Source organism: Vigna unguiculata, chromosome 6, assembly GCF_004118075.2.
Source record: "Vigna unguiculata cultivar IT97K-499-35 chromosome 6, ASM411807v1, whole genome shotgun sequence".
In the NCBI taxonomy this organism is placed as follows: domain Eukaryota; kingdom Viridiplantae; phylum Streptophyta; class Magnoliopsida; order Fabales; family Fabaceae; genus Vigna; species Vigna unguiculata.
In genome coordinates, this window is record NC_040284.1 from 30,640,197 (window position 1) to 30,665,493 (window position 25,297).

The window sequence follows — 25,297 nt, forward strand, 5'->3', positions numbered from 1 at the left end:
GAAATTTAATTAGCAATACTTAATAAATTGTATTAATATGTAATCTTTTAAAATAGATCCATATGTTTTGCAAGACAGTTATTATAGTAAAAATATTTGTTTTATTAATGCTGTTTCAATTATTAAGAATGTGAAGATATCACATATAAGTTATGCATGAAACATTTACATTGAATAGTAATTAAAATACTCTCTTATTATTCCTTTTGAGATTTTTACTTTCTAACGTCACATTAAAATTTATTATAATACAGTTTATTGACTTTATTTGGCTGTGGTGAGACTATTGATATTTGGTCTCACATTTTAAATGTTTACTTTTAAAAGATCGACATACGAGACAAATTAATATAAGATTGATATTATCTTCAGTTTAAAATTTTAAGATAAAAAAAATATATATATATATATATATATATTATCTAACTATTATTTTTACACAATTAATGAAGGACTTAGATTCCCTAATACACTTTCCATTTGCATTAAATTACGAGGAAATGGTTCATTGAAGTGGTGAGACCAAACCTTATTTTTTATGTTTTGAAATTACTATTTAATTTGGATGGATGTGTTTGATCCACAAGTTTGATGTGGTGCGGAATGAAGAGATATCCACATAAACATAAATACTTGCATGTAAACAAATGTCTTATCCCCACTAGGGACGGTGATATATGGTAGATGTATGGTACCACCTTAGCTTTATTATTTTCTGTAAATAATCAAACAAAACATAAAAGTGAAATTTAACATAATTGTCCATTGATCACAGTATAAACGTTTAAATGAAAGTCTCAAAAGCCCTGGTACGCTATAATTTGTTGATAGCATAATTTGAGGTTTATGGCGTAACAAGTTTGGGTTGGAGGTGTGTAATAAATTTGAATTGTCTGAACAAAAACGACATCCCAAATGAGACATAGGAGTTTCTCATTTATGGGTGGACTTATGTGACATGTGCGCGCAAGTGGAAGGAGGTACGATACGAGAAGTGTTATATTAAAAACTCCAATTTTCAAAGCACACAGAGGAATGGAATGGATCTCACTCAGTTTTGAACTAACATGGTTCCCTTTGGATTCTCAAATAGTTGGCACCCAAGTGTGTTCTGTTATGGACCACATTCCAGAACTTCACTCTGACCAAACCCACATGACTTTTAATGTCCACTGCACCCTTACTACCAATTCAACACAACAACATTAAGTGTGACATGATGTTTAAGAGAATAATGTTTCAATTCAAGAGATTGCAACATTGTCTTCAAGTGTTTCTGCCTTTTTCACATTACTTTCATCTTTATTTGTGGTCCACTTCCAAGTGCCACTGCACCCTCTCTTTACATTGTAATATATTAATTCACAGTGAAAATTTTGGACTTGGAATACAAGTGACTTTGCAAATCAAACACAAACCTAATTTCTTCATCGACTACTTCATCACATGTGGTAGTCACATATATGGGACCACTTTAATTAAACCAATTAACGGTAATAGTAATGAATCGGTTACAATTTAAACCATTAACCTTCAAAACTCCAAGTTGTGTCCATTTTTCTGTGGGGCTGATGCAGGTCCATATATATAAGTGTTGCTTTCATTCTTTTTCATCATAATCGCTCGTCTACGCCTGCATCCTCTGTTTATCACCGAGATTTTTATATTTTGACAAAGTTTTTGTTAATAAAATTTAACAAATTTTTCTTTTCAAATCAATTTTGTTTTCTCTTTTAAAGTTAATCGAGTAATTAACCAAACCAATTGAGTGTTGTCATCGACATTGTTAAAACTATGTAAAAAAATCTTAGTTCAAAAATTATTTTTCTTATTATCATAATAACCGTTTCGGTTTTGAAAGAAGAAAGGTATGATTAAAATATTTAGACAGTTTTAAAATTTATAAAAGTATTTTTTATTAATTTTTTAAAATGCTGTTGTGGGATTGAATATTCAAAGTTTTATAATTTTCAATTACATTTTTATTTTTTAATTTTTTATGTTAATCGGAATAACGTGACTACTTTGTATTATTATAGTTTGTATTTCATATTTAATAAATAATTTAATTTATTTAAGTTATAAGTTTTTTTAAAAAAATTTAATCTTTGTTATATTTTTTTGCTCTGTTAAGTATTTAAATTATTTTGTTTTTTAATTTTGTCTTTACCATTAATTGGGTAAGGTGACTTTTTTATTTTTCAATCTCAAGTAGAACAGCAAATTTAAACAATAAGAAAAAAAAATGAAAATGCGGAACCTGATTATTGTTATAAAAGGAAACTATATAGGTTTTTCTAAAGATAGTTAATATTTTTAAATTTTATTTTTTGTTGTTTAAGTTGGTGGTGCTGTGTTTGGAAATAAGCAATATCTGTTTGATATGGTGAAAAATATAAATCTTGATCCAATAAAAGTAAATTTTTAATACGGACTCAATTCAACGTATACAAATTTACGAGCTTAAAACGCAATCAAACTGTTTTATTTTATATATGGAAATGTAATGACAATGCAAAGTCAAAATCATATCATATCAATCTACTGCTAAATTAAATAACACATGAATCAGTTGAAAAATAAGAAAAAAAAATAGGAATACAAAATAACGAAATATTATGATAAAAATAAATAAATTTATGATAAATACCAACTCAAGCGGAATATCACAGTCAGATAAGTTACGATGAAGTTTACTTTTATTTCTAGATTTGATAAATATTATACTACAAAAAAATAAAATCCTCGTTATATATGTTTTTCTACAATATTACTATTAACTACAAACGGTAACAGGTATATATCCACCTCAGAGTTTCACCGTTAATGGTGAACAGAGAGCCGCCGTTGACGCCTCCCCATACCCTCGACAAACTAAACGTCACGACCTAACCTCCGGAATCCACATCTTCCATAGTCATCACGAGCAAACGCCAATATACTCGTTTATTTCTCAAACCCAGAGCTATATCAAATGAATAAATATAAATAACAAAATAATATCATTATATCAATAAAAGTAAATAGGGAAGAAATAATTAGCTTTCTTCATTCGTCGATATGTGTTAGAAGAAATCAACTTTAGATGAATTTCATTACTTTAAAATATTAATATTAATTTTGACTTCCGGAAAACACATTAAGTTCACTCAACGAAAATAATATTATTATAATTAATCATTAAAACTATAGATATAATGCATCCATCAATTTACTTGTGCTAGATTACAAAATTAGACAAATCAAAGATTCAATCAAGGATATAGTACTTTATTCATTTAAATTTTAAGATTTTATGAGTGCTTTTTCTTATTAAGTTTTTTCCATTTTTTTCTTTTTCCATTTACAAGTACGCTTTTAATATATTAGGTGTCAATGGTGTAGTTTGATAGAGACTAGTCCAGAAACTAATAAATCATGATTAACCTATATACGGTTAAACACCGAAATTCTTGATCACGCCATAAACATTTTGTTGGTACTTAATTCAGTATATTTAAATTAAATATATTCTTTTCTTCTGTTCCAAAACAACTAACCTTTTAAATATGAAGTTTATTTCAGACTACTATCATTTAAGAAAATTAATAAATCATTATTTAATTTTTTTTCAACATTAATGAAAACGTTATGTGCTCAAATATATGTAAAGGTTTGATGACAACAATTCATAATAATAATACTTGAAGTAATGTGCACAAAACTAGAATCTAATTCAGATGTTTTCCAATAATAATGACTGATCAATAATTAATTTATACAAAAATAAATGCAATATCTTAATTAATGCATGAATGTAATATATACATAGGAAAGTTTCGTAAAGTTTGAGCAACCCTAAACTAGAATTTGAAGTGTGGAGAGCATAATCCAGGCGTGGTATAATTACTAAGATGATGACCAAAATGTGAGGCAGACATGGTAGGAGTTACTTAGGACCATCCTCAAAATGCCGTCCACACGTTAATGCATTATGCATCCATCAACCTTTCTCTGCAAAAGACATTAAAGTGTTTTGGTGACCACCGGTGCGGTGTAACATGTGAGGAACACCGTGAGATATTGATGAGTAGTTAATGGAGTTACGAATGGTGAGGTGTTATAGTTGAAAATGACAGTGCCACAAATGGTGATAGAGTTGACATGTGAATGGAAAGTAGTTGAGCCAGACCTTCATTCAACTTTTTCATGGGATGCTTTAGATTCCAGAGAGGAATTCAATGTCTCACCGTTCATCGTTCATCCATCGATGTGCCACATTTCTTAAATGTCCAACAATCACAAATTATTCCAGAATTTCGATGAACCCTAGCTCCTCTCAAAGTTAGTTGTCATGTGCCCTTACGCTGGGAGCCATAGATTTGGCGTTGAGGAGTTTTTAAAGAAGAAAAAAGTCAATGCTATTGTTGAAAGAATCCAGAATAGTGCCCCAACCTTTAATTAGCAGAGAAAACAATATGTAAAGTCATTATTATAGTGATTCGTGTATACATGTATTTATGATACACTGATATTGCAATTTCTTTAATTTTGATTATTGTGAACGATATTTTAAGATATTTTATTCATATTTATTAATGAATTATATAATATATAAAAATAATAGTATTTTTATGAATATAATAATTTATAATTTTTTTATGTTGATAATTTTAATACATATGATCTTAATTTGAATTCACCAATAACAATTATATATTTATCATGTTTCTAAAAAATATTGTATAATTTTTAATATGTATATATAATATATCGTATATTATTATTTTAGAAATAAGTATATAGAATCATATCTAAATATTTATCGTATTTGTTCATATAGATATACACATATACATGTTAGATATAGGCACTACTTTAATTAACATAATATATTATTACTACGAAAAAAATTATATTTAACATTAATAAAAAATCTTAACCTTTTTCTAAGTAATATTATATATATTTCGACGGATTTATCTGCATGCACGAAGATAAAGAAACTCATTTTTATTTTGTTAAAACTATTAATAAATATATGAACAAATTTTATTTTGCCCCTAATCCTATTTATTTGCTCCCTCCGCATATTGTCATACTAGGATCTTATATATATATATATATATATATATATATATATATATATATATATATATATATATATATATATATATATATATTATTGAAAAATTACGAAAAGTGATTTAAGAAAATTCTATAACAAATATAGATAGTATACTTGTTCTAAATCATGGGATTTTAATTTTAAAATGTATGCACTAACTAATTTGGATTTGAATCTAAATCTTAGATTTGATCAAAACTTCATTATAAATTTAACCTAAAAAAATTGGTAGAATTTATGTTGAGTCTTCTTTCTAAGGATTGACTTTGTAACCTTACTTGTTTCAGTGGTTAAATGATTTGACTTTAGCGTAATAAATGGAATATATATCAGATTGGACTTTTAATTTTAAATATGAATTAAATTGTTTAATGGAAAGTAGTGTTCCAATTTTGAAAATGAATTAAATCTAAGTCCATTTATGGTGATTCGATCATTCTCAAGATTTGCACTTCACACATAAAATTTGATAGATTAATATTTCGTCCGGCTTAATTTTCATTTTAGAAATCTGAAAAGAAGTTAGATTTTTGGGCTTTATATTGCCCACAACATGCTTTGAGCCGGTGACTTGTCCAATTCGAAAAAGTTAGATGAAATATAAATTTCATTTTTAAATTTTAAACACAAAATAAACTGTGGTTTTAATTAAGAAATAACGCTTAAAATTTTGTGTTTATCCCAATCCAATTTGGTACTATAACTTTTACTTTAGGAAATAAAGGTTCGTTAGTGTGTTGTAAGAGGTGGAAATCATTACCCATAATCGCAGCAGAATCTGAATTTGACTACTCCATCAACTTTATAATGGCCATGTCACCAAATCGTTTAATTTATATTAACCTGTTGAAAATGAAGTGAATGAAAAGAAGTGCTTGATTAAAGAAAAGAACACCCCACATTTTAATAAATTAATATAGGCTTTTACTCTGGAAGAAACGACAAAAGAAGTTGATAAAATATAGGAAGCATCCACGTGTGATTATAATGAATTAGGATTAGTATCTTTTATGTTAGACCTATAGCAAGAATTAAAAAATAAATACCTATAGAGACAAGAACAAAAACACGAACATTTAGCTAGCTAGCTTCACAATTTGGTTCAATAATATTGTTGTCGTTAGCAACACAACCCAAGTTTTGGAACTGAATGTGAGTGTTGTTGATGATTAATTAACCCTTTTCATATGGATGGTGGAGAGAATCATTTTGAGTCATTGGGAAGGAACCTTAGTGTCTAGTTCCGGAGGAACATCGATGTAGTTTTTGTTTCGTTATGTGTAATCTAATCACTTTAAAACCCTTTTTCTGTGATGCAATCTTAATAAATTCTAATTTTGAGAAAAGAGGTTTTAGTTTGCATAAGATTTCGGTGAGAAATAGGTAGGTGCTGCCTGGGTTTACCACTCATCATGCATACGTTTCTTTGCGGCGGAACCAAAACTCGGTTCTAATCACGTGTTCTCACACAGTTAGATAATTAAAAACTAAAACCTGTAACCTCTTCTCACTACTGTTAAAAAAATTCACAAAACAGTTAACTAAGCATTTTCAGTAGAAATTATGTTTAACAGTTGCTCAAAAATACATATTATATATATATGAATTGTTTAAAATTCAAAAAAAAGTTTATAAATTAAAAAGAGTTGAAATCAAAGAGTGACAAAAATTGTCTGCATGATCATATATGGAGAAGTAGACCTAAGTACCCAGAAATTTTAACTTGGCATGATGGGCAATATGCTTCAACAAGGAAAAGTAAAGGAAAATAAAATAAAATAAAAGGTAGCCGTAAAGATCTTAATACCATAAGGTCACTTTCCAAGCAAATAAAAAGGGTCAAGTTGATAAAAACAATCATATATTTAATACTTAAAGCAGGGTTTGAATTTCTTTTACCAAATCAAGTGCAAACACTTTTTTCTACGAGCCAGCTTTTTATAGTGTGGAGAATAAAGATGATAATAGGCAAGATTTTATATAAATATAAAATGCGTTTGTTTTTTTATTTATATTTATTTGTTTCACTTCTTACTCATTAATCATATCTATTGCAAGTTGGGTATATTTTTTTTTTTCACCTGGAATTTGTATATAATTTATTTATTCTATAATTAAAAGTTATTATTTGTGACATGAAATTTGTTAGCATTGACATGAACATGGAGCCTTCAGGAATATGGCTCTATAGGCCCAAATAACGCAGACACAGGCCAGGCAACTCAGAAGCCCAAATAGTAGTTGAGCTGATGAAGGAATGAAATTTGCATATGATTAAAGCTAGATAAAGTTAATAATATAGTATTTGTTAATTATTAACACGAACCATGCAGAGAAAATTTTCAAACACAAGTCCCAAAGTTGTTAGCATTGACATGAACATGGAGCCTTCAGGAATATGGCTCTATAGGCCCAAATAACGCAGACACAGGCCAGGCCAGGCAACTCAGAAGCCCAAATAGTAGTTGAGCTGATGAAGGAATGTAATTGAAAAAAAATTAAAAGTAAAAATGTATTTTCGAATGGCCTATGCAGGTTTCGAACCTGCGACCTTCGCGTTATTAGCACGACGCTCTAACCAACTGAGCTAATAGGCCGTTTGAATATATAATTCAATGTACTATATATTATACTTAAAATAAGAGAGTAGTGTTGCAAATACTGAAACACCCATGCATGTGAAACATGATTCTTGCCCATCCCGCCCACATTTTATAGTTTGACGAAGAATTTTGAGAATTTTCACATGCTTGTTGTCCAATCCAACTACAGTGTTCTCCGTTCTCAAGACATTTGCAAGAAACAAGTTGCGTGCGTGTTGCATGGACACGTGGTAGAACCATCATCTGTAACCAGTAAACTCACTTCATTTTATTCCTCCCTTCTGATAATTTTCAAAGCTCGTAATATGAATTTACGATCATACGGCAACAAATTTGCGTTGAGTTTTTTATTTTTCAGTACGAAAGAAGCTAAAATGTAAACATGCCCACTACCCCAACTGCCACTATGTTCTTCCTAGCCATTATGCCCATGTGATTGTAGAATGTTATTTTGTCAAACTTATGATTTATTAAAATATTTCTTAATTGCCGGTCATTTTGTCTACAGCTTTTAGTTATTTCATTTGGTAAACCTCATTTCGTGTTGCCAATTTTTGTTTTCCTGCAGATTTATTTGTTGGTATCAGCTAGCTATATAGGCCCAAAGTTCCCTTTTTTTTAATACGCTCAACCCAACAGTTTGCAGAAATAAATGATGTTGAATTGTTAGTGTGAATATGAAATTGGAATGGATATCAAAATATAAATTAGATTTAGTGTTTAAATACTAAATATAAATCTACAATGTTTTAGAAAGAGTGTAATATTTATTTTATTTTGTATGGTTAGTTTATAATATCTTGATATTTCTCTACATTTCATTTCTTTTATTTTTAATTATCAATAATCATATTACAGCTAAAAATCAAATAATACTTTTTATAATATGAAAATCGTAATGAATCTCGTTAATGGTTTAAATATTTAAAATATATATTTAACAATTATTCTCAAGGTTTAGAACCTTGTGACAATAATGTATATATCTAGAGTATAATTAGCTACAATAAATATTGTTCCCCGCATCAAATCTTCAGTAGAACAAGTTCTTGATTCGGGTTTAAGTGAATTTTCATTTTTCACATACATCAATATTTCATCGATAGTGGCAATTACCATATTTGAGATGTATTCAAATCGATCTTGATATCTCTCAGCAATGTAAAATTATTAGATATCGAATATTTGAGGATAAAGAAAACTTGTTTATAGTCTATATTTTGTTTTTTTCCTTCGTAAGATTTATTATGATTTTTTAAGAAAATTATGATGAAAACTGTTTGGTGTGTTTGGATGAAAATAGTGACAAACATAAGGCAGACAAATTGATTTTTGTGTTCATGGTTTTCAAATGAGCGGTGGTTTGTGGAGCCCTTGTGTTGGTTCTGAAGGGGCAAAATTACAGTAGCAATTCGTGCCTCTTTACGTTGATATCATTATTTCAAATGTATAGACAAACGTGGATGAGACTAAGTTCCCAAGGAGGTCCATGTCCCAAACTTTGAAAACTTTAAAATACCAGTGTTTTTATTTTTTTTCAATTTCAGTAGCACTAAAAACAAACTTTTAAAAATGAATGTGAGTGCATTAATGGTGACGGTTTCATTGATTAATATAAGTTCAACACAGCATCCTAATGCTTATTTCTCTACCATAATTCATTTTCATAGCCAAAAGAATGACGTGCACAATAACATAACTACAGATTTTAGTAATGGATCATAGTTTACTGCACCCATTATGGAACCATCATTGCAGACTTTAATGATGATATTGAAGTTTATTAGAAAGAGATCCCGAATACGTTACCACGATTATGGCCATAATTTTCTTTTCTTTTTATGTGTAACAAAATAAAATGTAGCCGTAACGCCTAAACTTTTCTCAAGAAGAGACAGTTTTCCAGAACCCAAGGGTTGTAATTAAGATCGCAATTGCATGTTTTACTATCAGATCATTGCTCTCTGTTCTTGCTAGCAAAGTTCTTGGCCTCTGTTTCGTGCTCTGATTGTTCTTAATCTCTTGAAACAACAAAGGTGGGTTAGGTTAAATTGAAAATTATTTCCTAGTGAAGCGCGTGGTTGTTACCGAGGAAGGAAAGAAAATAGGAAATGCAAGAAGAAACCAAAAGGAATCCAATCTTCTATGTCCGACCCGTTGAAAACATGGATATACTTTATTAATGGAATACGACATTATACAGAGACGTAACTCTGCTAAAAGCACCGTTAATATAATTAAGACTCTGAAAAATAAATTGAAAGGGACCCAAAAGTGGAAATCAAGCACGAAGCTTCTTGATTCCAAAAAGAAAAATGCACTTGTTTGCTGTGGAAATATACTCGGTTGACGATTTTGTAGTGGGATTAACTATTTTATTCAAGCTGGTCACCTTAATTCGAAAAAGAAATTTTCTCTGTAGAAAAGAAAAAAATATGAATAGTAGAAAACTGCTAAACATAAGTCAATGAATAACTGTTGCTCACGTTTATCAATGAAACGTGAAGTTAACAAACCACAACCCATTTTTATTCGTGCTTTATACTAAAACCATATTGCTAATATGAAAAGAAAATCGTAACATCAGAAACTGCAATAGCCAATGACACAACAAGACGGTGATCCCCATCTAACTTGACGAAATGCAACAAATACAACCCATCTTTGACGCGTTTTTCTCTGGCATTTTTTGAGTTTTGACACGCCGAAGTGGAAGACCACTGTTTTTCTAAACTATAATAGTAAAACCAAAACCAAATCCAAAGCCCATTCTTCCTACAGCTTCAAAGCACTAAAAACGGGTAATGAGATATTATTATGCATTAAAGTGAATGACTTTTTATTAAAAAAATGATGTCATGGAAACAATTTATTCTAAGGTTCGCGACACAGAAAATATAGAGTTGACGGGTAAGAGAGAAAGAGTGAGAGATAGAGATAGGTAATGGATCCGAATTCTTCCCAAATTTGCATTACATAATATCATATTGGAAAAAGAAAATTGGATTGCAATTTAATTTTCTCTTGGCATTACTAGCGTGTAAATATTAAGACTGTGTTTATTTAAAACTTGTTTGTACAGACCAAACTAAGTCACAGATGTAGAAGCCAAAAATGTGAGTATGAGTATACATGATATATTTCCCCTGAACAATGACGAATCCAAAAAAAGCATTGCGGATAACCCACAACAGAGAAAAACAGAACCGTGTATACATACAAGAACTACCACCACCTTTATACATTCAACTACATGTCCCTAATCCCTATATTATGGTAAGTTCTCCCATGCAAAGAATATAAAAAAAACTGAAGAAATAAAAAAATGTTGAGACTTGAAGAATGAAGAAATAGAAGTGAAGGTGGTGATCAATGTCCAGCACCGGGGCTAGGAACAGATTGCAGAAGAAGTCGATCGGTGGTTATTAGTTGACGCGCAATGAGTTTCTCATCGACGACGGTGGAGTGGCCTTTTCTGCTGGGCGTGGAAGATGGGACGGTGCCTTTGGGAAGAGAAGCGAAAAACAGAGATGGGTGAACCGTGGTGGTGGGTTTGTGAGGTCCGAGAGGAAGCTTTCTGCTTTGTAGACAGGAAGATAGGGAAGCGAAGAGAATGAAGAAGAGAAGCAGATGGGAACGAAGGGGTGCCATAGAAAGTGGAAAGTGAGAGAGGAGAAAGAGCAGAAATGATGTTTGTTTCATAGATGGAATGAGGTTGTTCGCGTGTTGTATTTTTATAGGATAAGTAGATGGAAGGAAAGACAAACTTGGACTTCAAGTTTTGTTGAAGCATGGTCCCTTGCCAAGTCAAGAGAAAGACGGCAGTACCAAAAAGCAGGTCGAATGAAATGGGCAAAAATATTATTCCAAAAAAAAAACGACAGGATTTTGGAATTTGGTTGATAACATTTAAGTTCCATTCTGTTAATTTTTGTTTTTTTTCAATATCAACATTCTGGAAATTGATCATCATAAATTACGGTGGTAACCACTTAGGTTTTAGTTCTTTTGGTAGGATGAATTTGGGAAGAATAAGAAAATCAATATGTTTGGATTCGAGGGAATGAATATGTTTGTGTTTGTTTTAAAAGATTCAGACGTAAGTGAATTTAGAAATAAATTTTAACTAATGAATGATTTGATTAATGTGATAAATTAAAAAAATTATAAAAAATAGATAAAATTTATAGTTTACCAAAATACCCTTGATAGTATTTTTAGAATGATTTTGCAATTTGATATGATAAAAAATTTAAAATTAAATCATCTGAATTTAATAAAATTTATAAAAAATTAAATAAAATGAAAAAAATTACAATACAATTTTGTATGAATGAAAAAAAAAATTAAAATTAAAATTAACATTTATCATCATGTATACTCATAACACCGATTACGTAACCGGTGTAACACACTCACAACACCAACATCGTTACATAAATGGATGCACATCCACTTACATCATCGTATTGGTTATGTAACCGATGCACATATAGTCACATAAGACACCAATTATGTAACCAGTACAGACACACCATCTTATTACACACACCAATGCACACACAAAATTCAACATTGATTCATCCACAAATGTCACTCACCTTCAACCTTCAACCTCAGAGAATACAACATTACATTGCAATAAGGGATACGGTAAATTGAAAATAGGAATCACATGCAAAAGATAAAGTGATAAAATGGAATAATCACTCTCAAATCTTCGATGTCTAGGAAGATGAGATAATCGTTATATCCCGTAAATCCGCCTTTCCTTATTGCTACACATCACCTAAAAAAACACGTGAATTTCGTAAAATCATCTTCGTAAATATGTGATAAAAGTAACATCGGTCTAAATAAACAGTGCGTTAATGTTGCGTTAATATTTGATGTGTGATTTGAAGTTTTTGATGTTAATTGTGTGAACGGAAGAGAAAATGTGTGTGGTTTGATATGACATTTGGAAAATAGGAAGCAGTTGGCGCGTGGGTGTGGAAGTTAGGTTGGTAATGGTAGTGTTCCTGTTTTTGGTAACTTCCTATAAGTTTCTGTGTTTGATTTTGGTTTTGATTTGTGGTAAATGAGAAAATGTAGTATTAAGTCAATGCGTCATGGGCAGCTTGCTTTTACATTTGGAGGAGACTATTCAAAATAGTCGGTGTCTCTGCACGCCTGCTTCTTACTCATAACAACTTTTATAAATCAAACAAATATTACATTCAACATTCAAACACTATAAAAGTTTATCTTTTAATATTTGTATGGATTATTTATCTTCAGAAAAGCTTCTTGATTTATGTTGTTTACATGATAGTGCAATATCAAATTCCTTTACTAAATGTAAAAAAAAAAAAAAAACTTAACATATTTATGTTTATCTATATAATCATGTCAACCTCAAACTCCTACCAGCATCATGTTAACCAATTAGACCTTTCTATATTTACCCTCCTCGCTTTCAACAAGCTGTAAGTCAAAACTAAAATACTAATGCAAAATAATAAAAAATAGAAAAAACTTGCCTCCAATTTCACTAAGCAATTACAAATAAAAAAGAAATTAAGAAAAAATTAAAAATGAAAAAAAAAAACACCACTAGACTCGTTGTCGCCAGAGGTGACAATAACTCGCAAGTTAGAGTTTAATTGAGAAATGTGATTTTTCAAGAATATTTTTAGTTGATTTAATTCAATTGCTTTTTTTTTTTCGATGGTCCAAAATAACATGCATATTACACTAGAGTTAGATTTAAAGTTATTTTTTGTGTACGAATTTGGACTTTCTGTATAGAAATATATGTATTGATAAAGGTATTTTTGTGTAGTTTACTAAGTGTTAAGAGGTGCTCTTTTTTTGTGTGTGTGATCAAACTTTGTGTATAATTTGTATATTATTTGATTTTTTTAACGGACTTGTTTGTATGTGTCATTCCTAACATGAGAGACACATATTTTGTTACAAGAAATTAGGAGATTTGGTGAATTTCAAAGTAGTTTTTTTTTTTTTTAAAGTGTAACCTGATACTCGTTCATGTATGCTCTTTTTTTCTTCGGTACAACAGGAATAATAAAGAACCATTAAATAATTATTTTCCACGTTATTATTTTTACTTTAAAAAATTATTAAAAAGTTCCAAAACTTAAACTATAAGAAAAAAGTTATTTAAATATTTTATATATTATCATTACTCTACATTCTTATTTATTTAAGTTGGGTACGGACTCAAATGCAATGTCCTATAAAATAATCATAGTTAGAAGACGAAGCATATGAAATTATTACATTTTTACGTGGTATGTATTAATATATAAATAATTGATTGAATCTACGAATTCATCAAGCGTTTGTAGTCCAACGGTTAGGATAATTGCCTTCCAAGCAATAGACCCGGTTCGACTCCCGGCAAACGCAGTTTTTATCTTTTGCTTAACACGCAGTTTTTATCTTTTGCTTAACATGGTTTGAAAAATATCTACCATTTTTCTTTCCATGTTAATATATGCTAGTGGATTATTTATTTTGATATTGTTAACATGTTTTATAAATAGAATACTTAGAAACTAAATGATATTTTGAAACTGATATTAAAAATCATTTAGCCTCTGGTTTATAAACTAATTAATTATTACTATGAAAGCTAATTTAGTAATCATATTTTATAAAATTATTTTTTTGACTATATTATTTAAATAAATACTTTATATAGAAAATTGATTCAATAATAAAATATATAAAAATAAAAAAATTAGTTATTGGTTTGGTGTCTAAATAATATCTATTATTAAAGTATTTTTGTTTTTTTATTTATCTAATATCAATTTCTATGAAATATTTTTATAATGCTTTAAATAAAGTGATATCTCAATTGCATATCTATGAATTAAAAGTAGAAACATGAATGTTAGAGAAAATATTAATTTTTAATACACATGGTAATTAAGAATTATTTATAAAATTTAAATACTAATGCAAAAGACAAATAGAATAAGCTTGTATGAAATTTTACCAAACAAATAGAAATAAAACCTCGTAATAAAAAGATTGAGAAAAAAAAAAGGAATGAAAAAGAAACTAAACTCACTGGTGGTGAGTGACAATAACTCAACCTGGAGTTTGGTTAAAATATGTGATCTTTTATGAATACTTCTAAAGTGATTGGAGAAAAATGGTTTGCAAGATTTTCTCAAAAGTTGAAAAAAAATGAGAAAAGTTAATGGAGTGAATGCAGAAAAAAAAACACTAAATAAAATTTTCATTTTTCATTCGAAGGTCGAACGTCAGTATGTATATATTATTACATTGTGTAGTCTTAGATATAAAGTTCTTTTTTTGTGTATTTATTTTAAATTTTCAATTATTAATAAATATATGTTACACGTATTTTTTGGGTAATTCGTTAAGGCCTTATCCAAACTTTATGTGTATTCATACAGAATTAAATATGTTTAAATTAGTTCATTTCAAAATTTTAAACTAATTTAGTATTTTATTTTTTTAAAATATGTAAATTTAATTATTTTAATTAATTTTTGTTAAATTTATTTGACATTTCAAACGTGTTTCATAGTAATATTTAATTTAACATTAAAGAAAAAATATGTCAAACAATATAAACAACTCAAATACAATTCTGAAATGTATACGAAACATAAAATAAACCTAACAGAATTTGATTAAAATAATTAAATTCACATAATCTTGAAAGATAAATTACTAAATTGATCTAAAGTTTGAAAATGGACTAATTCAAAAATTTAATGAAAATTAAGGGACAAAAACATATTTAACTCATTTATATATCATTTAATTTTCGTAACAACCTTGTATGTGTCAAACTTAAAATAAGAAAAACATCTTTTATCAGAGGAGATTAAAATATTTGGTGACATTACATTCGTATATAGCTGGAAAAAATTTATATCAAAATTATTTTTTAACACATTATATTATTTTTAATATATATTGGTAAATTTAAAGTTTTTTTTTTATTAGACAGTGTAACTAGACACTCTTCCTTTATTTTCTTTGTGCTCTCCAAATTGAAAATTATTTGTTTGGTACAATAGGAGTAGAAAAGCAACAATTAAAAACATATATTTCTTCATTGCTATTTTTATTTTTGAAGTGTATTAAAAAGTGAAAACACTTAAAATATAAGAAACAAAGTGATCTAAGTGAGCATTTCAACTGGAGTGGAGTTCCCTGTATCATATTCTAACTTAAGTGATCAAGTATATGAAACCATAATTGGGTTTTCACCTTTACATTATTTCACTATATAAAATTAAAGAAATTTAAATAATGTATCCAGCGTTTGTAGTCCAACGGTTAGGATAATTGCCTTCCAAGCAATAGACCCGGGTTCGACTCCCGGCAAATGCATAATCATATTTTTATGTTTTTCCTACTTGGCCACACTTTCTGCAATGGGTTGGTCAACAGAGTTATCTTATCTGTACTAGTGAACCAATGGATGAACGGTCTTATATCTTTTCTTTTATTTATCATTTGTCACTGTCTAAGCGTACGTATGGCTCTGATTTAATAAAATAATTGAGACACTTTCAATTTCCAACCATCAATAATGAAATTTCTCCCATTTACCATTCTATTTTTATACTTTTCCTGTCATAACACTTGAATTAAACCTTCTTCACAAAAGCTAATCTTCTTCACCTTCAATAATTCCTAGTAATACCTTTCCATATAAATATATGCAACAGCCTGGACTTCGTAATCGACCATTCCCCTCTCCGAAAAAATTCTGAAGCCTTTCTCGATCTAAATGGGTTTGGCAGGTTTTTTGAGAAAACTCCAAGATTTGTATGCTGCACATAAAGTCTTATTCACAATTTTCCTGTGTTTCTGGGACTCCGCTCTCGTCTTCTTCTACGTCTTATCTGTGACGAGGCATTTGTCCAATGTTTTTCTAAATAGTGAGGACTTGAGAAGCTTTGCAGACGCGACCTTCCAGTATGTCTCATTTATTTTACAAGTTGAAGGTTTTGCCGTTCTTGGCATATCTATGATTTCCTTGCAGATGCCACTTATCAACATCTTAGCCTCTACGAAGAAAGTGGATTCGGAAGCGGAGTTGAGCATCACAAGCCTGATATCAATAGTTACTAAACCCGCGAGAAGCCTACTTGTTACGTGGTTCTTGGTAAGGCTAATAAAGCTGGGTTGTATATTCTTCGGAATTTTAGTTTTGCATCAGCGCCTGGCGTTGATTGTTAATTCTATTTGTGAGCATGAACATGAACTAAGTCACGTCTTAGCCAGCAACGTTGGTACAGTGATTTTGGTTGCAGTAGGTACCTTAATCTTCTCGTATGTGGCCACTTTGGGGAACTTGGCAATTGATATATCGGTTCGTGAAGAGATTAGTGGAAGCAGGGCATTGAAGGAGGCTTCGCAGGTGTTAGAGGGAAAGAAGAAAGTTGTTGGGTTTGTGATGAATGCGGTGCTGGGAGTTATATCTGTAGGGTTGTTTTTAGGGTATTTGTACCTGAGCACATGCTCCAAAGTGTCGGTGGAGTCTAGGAATGTGATGATGATGAACATATCGAGTTTTGGTATATATGAAGTTGAGTTTTACACGTGGATACTCTTCTCAATACTGAACTCAGTATGTAAGCGCACTCGCGGCCAGAAGTTTCAACCCCAGGGAAGCTGGAATCGCATTCTGATGGCGGAGGAGGAGAAGCCGCCATTGATTTAAGAAAGAAACTCGGATATCAATAATGATAAATTGTAAGTTTTTATTTTGTTTTGTAATTGGAGAAACTTATATTATATGTGTTTAAGGCTTCGATATTTAAACGATTAATAAAATAAGGAGAAAAAATATTTAAAAGATAAAATAAATCTTTTGATTTTACCACATAGGGTTGTGAGCAACAGGCTCACCTGTGTTTGTATTGTTGAGTGAAGGTTGGGTAACTTAATATTGATAATGTTGAGTGACAACGTTGACATGTTTGGTGTCTCTATGTTAGACATGTGGGTGCTCAATTAGAGACCCACCAATGACATTATGGTTTGGGTCAGTGGTCCAGTTTTTTCCTGGGAAAAATGTTACTTTTTTTATACTACTTTACTTGCGTCGGTTTGACAAATCATTTTTAGGGTGTTTTATTTATTAAAAATGTCAACTTTTGTATTTTGAAAAAGAATGAAAAGATAAATAGTGGATATAAACTGTGTAAAAAGAATTTGGAGTGAAAATAATATATATATATATATATATATATATATATATATATATATATATATATATATATATATATATTGTTTCGTTTATATACCAATTTCTGTTTTGGAGTCATTTATCACAATAATGTAAAAATATATTTTAGTTACTTTGAACCATTAGGATTTAGTAACAAATAAATAGCAAAGTGTGTGGATGATTATCACTTCAGGTATTTAGACTCGTATAAATGATATTATATATATATATATATATATATATATATATTTAGAAATGTCATACCTAATTTAGCATTTCTCTTTTTTTTTAAAATTTCACCATTATATTTACAGATTTTGTTTATTTCTTTTTTTTTCTATTTTATAAGAATCGAAAGAACTCTATTAAAAATAATAAAAATATTTGTGCTCATAAATATTTATGAATAAAATTTGCAACAGATAATTAATATACGTGAGTAACGAGTATTTTAATATTTGTTTACATATAAATTCGATGCGAGTATTATCACCGTCTAAATATATATTTTTGATGGAACTATTATATATGCATCCAGTTTTTTAATTTATTGAAAGGTTAGTACTTATATGAAGATTAATGTAGACCATATAATTTAACACCATTGAAAGTTAGACAAGCCGTTGTTTATGATTAAATTGTCACAAATTGAAAGTTCTGTCTCAACCAAAGAGTCTCTGTGCATATTTGGAATCTATATGCAAATGCTGCTTCAAGTCTTTGCATAAAACGAGCAACGTTAAAGGAACTTTCAACATAAAAAAGCAAAACGGAATATATTTCAGAATTTTCATTTTTAAAGGTTACTCGATACTTTCTTAGACTAACATATTCACGTAGAAACGTTTATTATATTTATTTTTCTGAAAAGCATAGCATGCGAAATGGGTTAAAGATAAAAGATTAATTGCTCATACTTAAGTGTATCATACCAAATTGTGGTTTACCCATTTTACAGAATCAACATTATTTGAGCTACACGTTTGGAATTAAATGTTTTGGCTTATTAGAAGTAAATTAAACTATAATTAAATAAAGTATAAAGAATTACAAGATGATGAAACAATTAATGGACCAAATTATATATAGCTTTATGCAAATGGCGTTAGGGTATGACCGTTCTCATCTCCCATTCAAGAAATCAAGATTCTAGAGCTTCACCAGTAACGTTAATTAACTGTTTCATCCCTAATTCATTGTTCTAACTATAATTAGAGATCTTATATTTATCTATGAAGGAAAATTTCATTAGAACCATAAATATGAGAAATAAAGAGTCTTTTTAAATAAATTTATTCATAAATGCTCAAAGGGAAAAAAAATAGAAAGACTCGAATAAATTTCTTCGAAAACTAAATAATGATTTTATTTGTCCTTATTTTTTTTAAAAAAGTATTTATTTAATAAAGTAAGCATATTTAGGTTTTTATGTGTTTGTCAAATTTATTTATTCTAAAAATAAGTAGTGTTTTCACTTATTATAATAAAAAATGACCTCATTTTAAGTAAGCGATTATTTTAAAATTTGTGTATTTGAAAAACGCTTAAATTTAAATAAGTTTTAAATAGAAATAACAGGAATTTAAACTAAAAACAAAAATCTAAAATTACAAATAGTTCACGATTCTCATCTTCCCATATGATAAAGAAAAAAGTTGTATTATATGGTGGTGAAATTGAGATTTCTCAAAGTTATTTTCACAACCCTAGGTCTTCGAGAGAGAACTTATTCTTTTGCATTAAAATCCATACATCTTATGGTTAAGATTACGATTTTATATCAAGCAACAAGCTAAAATGGAATGAAAGACTTCAATAGGCGCGCAGTTACAGTAAGTTTGAGCGAAATTTCATTGAGATTTCTTATTCCTCTCGTTCATCCAACGCAGTCACCACTGTTTTATTTTCCCATTTATACAGACACACACACACACCTTTCTATACCTTAGTTCCATTTGCTTAATATCTTTCTTCAAAAACCAAATACATCAATCAGAGCTGCGTTTAAATGCATTACGATTAAAATGACACGTTTTCTCAAAAACTTCGGCACATTCTTCAGATTCATGAGTCTATGAACATACACAGTTACATGATTTTCTCCACTTTTTTTCCTCTAACTACGGTTTACAGCCATGTTTTTATTACTTGGTGTAGTTGCATTTGTTAGGGACTTACTAAAACATTGGATGGATGTTTGCACAAATTGAAAGATCCGAAACAGTGAAAAAGAAGACGCAACAAACAAGGGTTATAATGCCAATTCAAGAATATGTCTGCTCTGCATACAGAGACAAGGAAACGTGAAGACATTCATTCACAATGGATAAGAAAATATGTTAAACTCAAAGGAATAAAATGGTGTATCCTGCAGTTGGAGAATTCTCATATGAATATCATTTAATTACACAAGATGTCATACTGATTTTCAGCCACCAAAATAGCTAAAATGCATATATACATCAGTAGATTTTCCTGATCAAATCAGTGAGGGTAACAAATACAATACAATAAGTGCACCATCGCTTATGCTTTGTTTCTGCACTAAATTCTGTTGACAAAAAATATCCTATATAAATAGGCTTTAGCATATATATAGATATATATACACTTGCACTCATGATAAACTGTGAAATGTAATTGGCAAGATGGTAGGACTGTAGAATGGCAGGGCAATTCTCCTTTGGCAGAAAGGCCATTCTGATGAAGAATAGATGTAGCACCTGCCAAGGGAGAATCACACTGTTATTCTTCTCTACCTCTGAAATTGAAGCATACCTGGTACCCCTTCTGCTTGCTGTGCTGCAATATGCAGCACAAAGAGGCAATATAGTCTACATTATTCGCACATTAAAAATGGATATTCGCTGAGAAATTGTTTTTTGGCATATGCTTTTGGATCATTCCTTGTGAAATTCTTCTGCTGTTGTGGCCACTGTGGTCCCCCATCATAAGCCTTCCTTTCCAAAAGACCTTGCAGGTATACAGACACTAGAAAATAAAGGACCAAGACACGTTACATTGTACAATTAGTTTGGTTTCCATTCACTTACGTTGAATTGTAAAAATTAGTAGTAGTTTACTTATTCAATTGGCAAGCTCAGCAGCTTGCTATAAATCCACCATGATGTCCCAACATTTCTGAGTAATTTATGCATGCAGAATGAGATTTAGAAGCAAAAGTTATCAATAATATATGCCTTGTGCTTCTGGTATGCAAACCTTTCTGCCTAAATTTATCCCTTCTTTTTCCCTAGGCTGTTCTTAGTTCGCTCTTCATTATAGAAAACCTAATTGAACCAGTGGAAATTGTATCTGTTTTCTTTAGGCCAGTTCATGGTTCAGTTTGAATCGCTGAAACTTTTTAAACAGCCCTAGTTTTCTTTATATATGTTAAGGGATTCATCTTTTGTCATCATTAGACTACACTGGAGGCCAGTGAACAGAAAGATGATAAAAGGACACTTAAGATATTTAAATATCGTGTCTAATTTTTCACCATGAAATTAAGATACAGTTCACAGATAATGTCTGTTAGTGCTAATATTTAGCTTTATGATGTGTCGTGTTTCCTTCCTTAATACCGAAGGAGAGAAAGGAACCAATATGGTTTGTTTAATAAAGACATTAAGTCATCAAAGATGTGAAGAGTCTATAGACCCATCTTTTTCCTGCATCTTCTATTGTTGTCCCTATATTAATTCAATTCTCGGAGTGCTTACAGGATGAATGAAAATCTATGTATGTACTTGTTCTTAAAAAAATTACTAAAATATTCCAATGATAAAGATTCTTATTATTTACTCTATCTCTAGAAGAATTGACTATTTCTTTTTCAAGCAACCACTGATGTGGGTCAATATACAAATATTAGTACAAAAGCTAAATTTTGACATAATATATGAACAATTCAATTATTGGATAAATATTAAGTTGAGTTGAGAAGTACCTGAGAGCCTAGAATGAGAATTTTGTTATGCGTGGCATTTATTTGATGGACAATGCCATGTGATGCTGTCTGTCGCCTTAAACTGTCAAGTCTACAAATAAATGTGGATATAGCTATGAGTGGAAGAAAGATTGTTTTTTGTTAGGAACAACATATGCCAAGTTAAATTTCGTGGAAGCACCACTATTTGGGACAGGAAATAAAAGTGGTTAAAGAATGGAGAAAGGGAAGAAGATCTACAGAAAAAAGTGAGAGAAGACATACACCTTTGAATCACCTTTCTCGGCAACCTTATTATGGTGGAAAATTTTACATGTACTTTTCTTAATTTCTAGGCGAAATATCTGCAGAAACATAGTTCACATAGTAAAAGTGCAAGGCCTGAAACTAATTTATTAAGTCATGACAGAGTGTGCATTTCTGGGGTTTTATATCATCACTTACATACACACGTGTTGAGCCAGAAATTGTTGAGTGACTTCTTCATGTCCATTCATGTTACGAAGGGAAAACACTGCCAAACATAGGTCGTGCTCATATGAAGACTATATTACGATAACAATGTGAGGCACTTTCTAAGGAACTCTATTTTCAAGTTCTGCTTTTATTTTGGAATTCCTTCTAAGGAACTTTTCTTGTAGCACAGAAAAAGGAGAAGTTTCTTCGAGATCATGACCTATATTGTGTTCACTTGTACGTTTGAATTTAGTATTTTGGTATACCGTGCAGGATTGGTTTTTCGTATGCATTTTCCGCGGTTTTAAATTTGGTCTTTGCGATAAATATTTGAGTAATGAATTATTCAACGGTGAACTTTGAAGAATCCGCTCGAAGCAGTCAGCAATAGACAAATTCCAATAAAACAAAGTATGAACCAAGAAAATTGACAGAAGTATTACAAAAAGAATATTTAGTCTTGTGAATTTTTTGGTGAATATATAAAGTCATTGCATTGCAATTATTGTATTTTGTGTCTACCGATAAGTAAATTGTTAATATATATAGTACTATATTTTAAGTAAATTTTTACTTATATATGTAAATAAAATTAACTAATTACTGATTAAAAAATGTAATATCATTTAATTTTATTAATCATAAATAGAATATATTTTTAAGTATGCTTTATTAGAAATTTACAACAAAATAAATTAATAAATAAATCAAATTTCAATTATATATTGTTATATAAAATGAAAAGAAGTTAAAATTTATTTATGTTTACAAAAATATGACCCATGTTGTTGATTATTTTTTTATGCAGCATATTTAACTTTGTTTCAATCAATGAATTTGTAAAAATGGATGAAAGTGAAATGAAGAAAAATTACAAAAAATAATATATAAAATAATAAAAAACAAAAATGAGACAAGTATTTTGCAATTAACTTTTTTTACATAATAACGTAAAAAGCACATTAAAATGTAATAAAATATTAACAAAAGAATGAACTTCGTGAATAGAGAATCAGTTTTTATTACATAAAATCGATTTTTTATATTTTATTATATTTACGTGTATATTATACTTTTATATAAATAATTATTATCAATTTATGAATATTTAAGAGAAAGATTATGAGATTTTATAGAATTTGAGAGAAAAAAAATGTAAGAATTAGTAAATCGACAATAGATTTAATAAATTAAAACATATAAACTAGAGTTAAAGTAAATTTTAAATTAGAAAATGAAATTTATATTTAAAAATAAAAATAAATTGAAATTTTTATATATATATATATATATATATATATATATATATATATATATTCAAAGTATTTAAACGTGCAAATGTTTAGTTTCGTAAATTTCAAGTTGAAATGCTCAATCAATAAAACAGTTTAAAAATATTTATTGATTACACGTGTCTCTCTTTGAATTTGTTGTCCTTCCATTCTTCTGGGTTCAATATTTTATCTGTTTCATTCAACTACTTCACTGCAAAATCAAAATAATTAAGTCTGCAAAATGCAATAAAAGTGGTCACAGTGACTTGATCAGCTTAAGAAAAGTTGATTGAAGAGATTTGTCAGATATTGGAACCTCCCAACATTACCTATCTACGCTCTATTACTGATGTGGACCACAACAGTGATTTCAAATAATAATGTTAAAATTATCTAAACTAACGTTGACAGTTGTCTTTTTTAATAATAGAAACTCTCACACATACAAAAATATTATTATACAAATATAATAACAAAATATATGTTCAAAAGATTATCTATACATGTATTATTATACAGTTAATTCCCCCATGACGAATTCAGAACATGTCCAACTTTGAATATACATGTATAAAACAATTGTTACGGAATATATATATTTCCAACCGAATATATATATTTATTTACTTAAGCAATTGTTACGGAACTCTTCTCTTCCAAAGTGATCCTCTCTTTCATTGGCATATTGTTTATTAACCTAAAATTTCCCTTTTCATCATTTTAGAATATTATAATTAATAGTTATAAATTATAATCCAGGGTTTAATTTATTATATTATTTAATGTTCCAAAGTCATAAGATCCTAAGTCTTTTTCCAATCCAACAACCTTCTTCGGTTTACAAAATCTGACAAAAGTCGAACTGCAGCTTCTTAGCTTCCAAAAAAATAATTTATAATATGACTGTTATTTTGACATTATTTTTTTTTGGTTAATTATGTTTTTAGTCGCCGAATTTTGATTCAAAATTGAAATTCGTCCCTGGTCGAAACTTTGATAAATTTTGGTCTCTAAACTTTAAAAATGAATGAATATAGTTCTTTTAACCCAATTTTGTTAACTTTATTTTTAGGTTTCGAACGCATTTCTCAGTAAATATTGAGCCGAGAATGTGTCAAACGGCGTAAACAACTCCAATATTAACACGAAACACATTTCACATGTTGAAAAAAATCAACGTAATTGGGTTAAAAGGACTACATTCATTCATTTTTAAGATTTAGGGATCAAAATTTATCAAAGTTTTGACCAGGAACGAATTTCAATTTTTGACGAAAGTTCAAGAACTAAAAACATACTTAACCCTTTTTTTTTCTACCATTTGATATTATCTTTTATTATTATTTTTTTTTATTTTTTTTAAATATTAAAGTTAATTTTTGTTAATATTATTTTACTTTTATACAAATTGTGAAATGGTGATCAAATAGTGTTAAACATCATTTTTCTTTTATAACGATGACAAAATTCAATAAATAGAAGTGTCAGCTAAAGGCCAATACTCTATTGCCTATACCATCTTTCTCTTTTTCATTAGCTTATAATGTTTTCTCGTGCATTATTGAAATAGTATTGGAGGTCATTACGTATAGTTTTTTTTTTTCCTGATATTTTTTTTCGTTGTTATTTACTTTATTGAATCTCTCTATTTTCACGCAATAAAAAAATCACACTTCT

General features: G+C 29.3%; 1 long non-coding RNA gene and 3 other non-coding genes across 5 annotated transcripts; 2 read left to right on the forward strand and 2 right to left on the reverse strand.

Annotated features, from left to right (window-relative positions):
- Positions 1 to 7,630: 7,630 nt before the first annotated feature.
- TRNAI-AAU lies at positions 7,631 to 7,704 on the reverse strand. The gene has a single exon. It is a non-coding gene; the product is annotated as a tRNA-Ile (tRNA).
- Positions 7,705 to 14,050: 6,346 nt separating this feature from the next.
- On the forward strand, positions 14,051 to 14,121 carry TRNAG-UCC. Its single transcript has one exon. It is a non-coding gene; the product is annotated as a tRNA-Gly (tRNA).
- A 1,899-nt stretch (positions 14,122 to 16,020) lies between these two features.
- Positions 16,021 to 16,092, forward strand: TRNAG-UCC. The gene has a single exon. It is a non-coding gene; the product is annotated as a tRNA-Gly (tRNA).
- A 4,133-nt stretch (positions 16,093 to 20,225) lies between these two features.
- LOC114189102 lies at positions 20,226 to 22,452 on the reverse strand. 2 transcript variants are annotated; one of them, XR_003605558.1, is made up of 4 exons: positions 22,335 to 22,452; positions 22,157 to 22,234; positions 21,891 to 21,981; positions 20,226 to 20,932 (listed from the first exon to the last, which is right to left on the reverse strand). It is a non-coding gene; the product is annotated as an uncharacterized LOC114189102 (long non-coding RNA). The 2 variants fall into 2 exon arrangements; XR_003605557.1 differs by having other exon boundaries at positions 22,157 to 22,452.
- Positions 22,453 to 25,297: the final 2,845 nt, after the last annotated feature.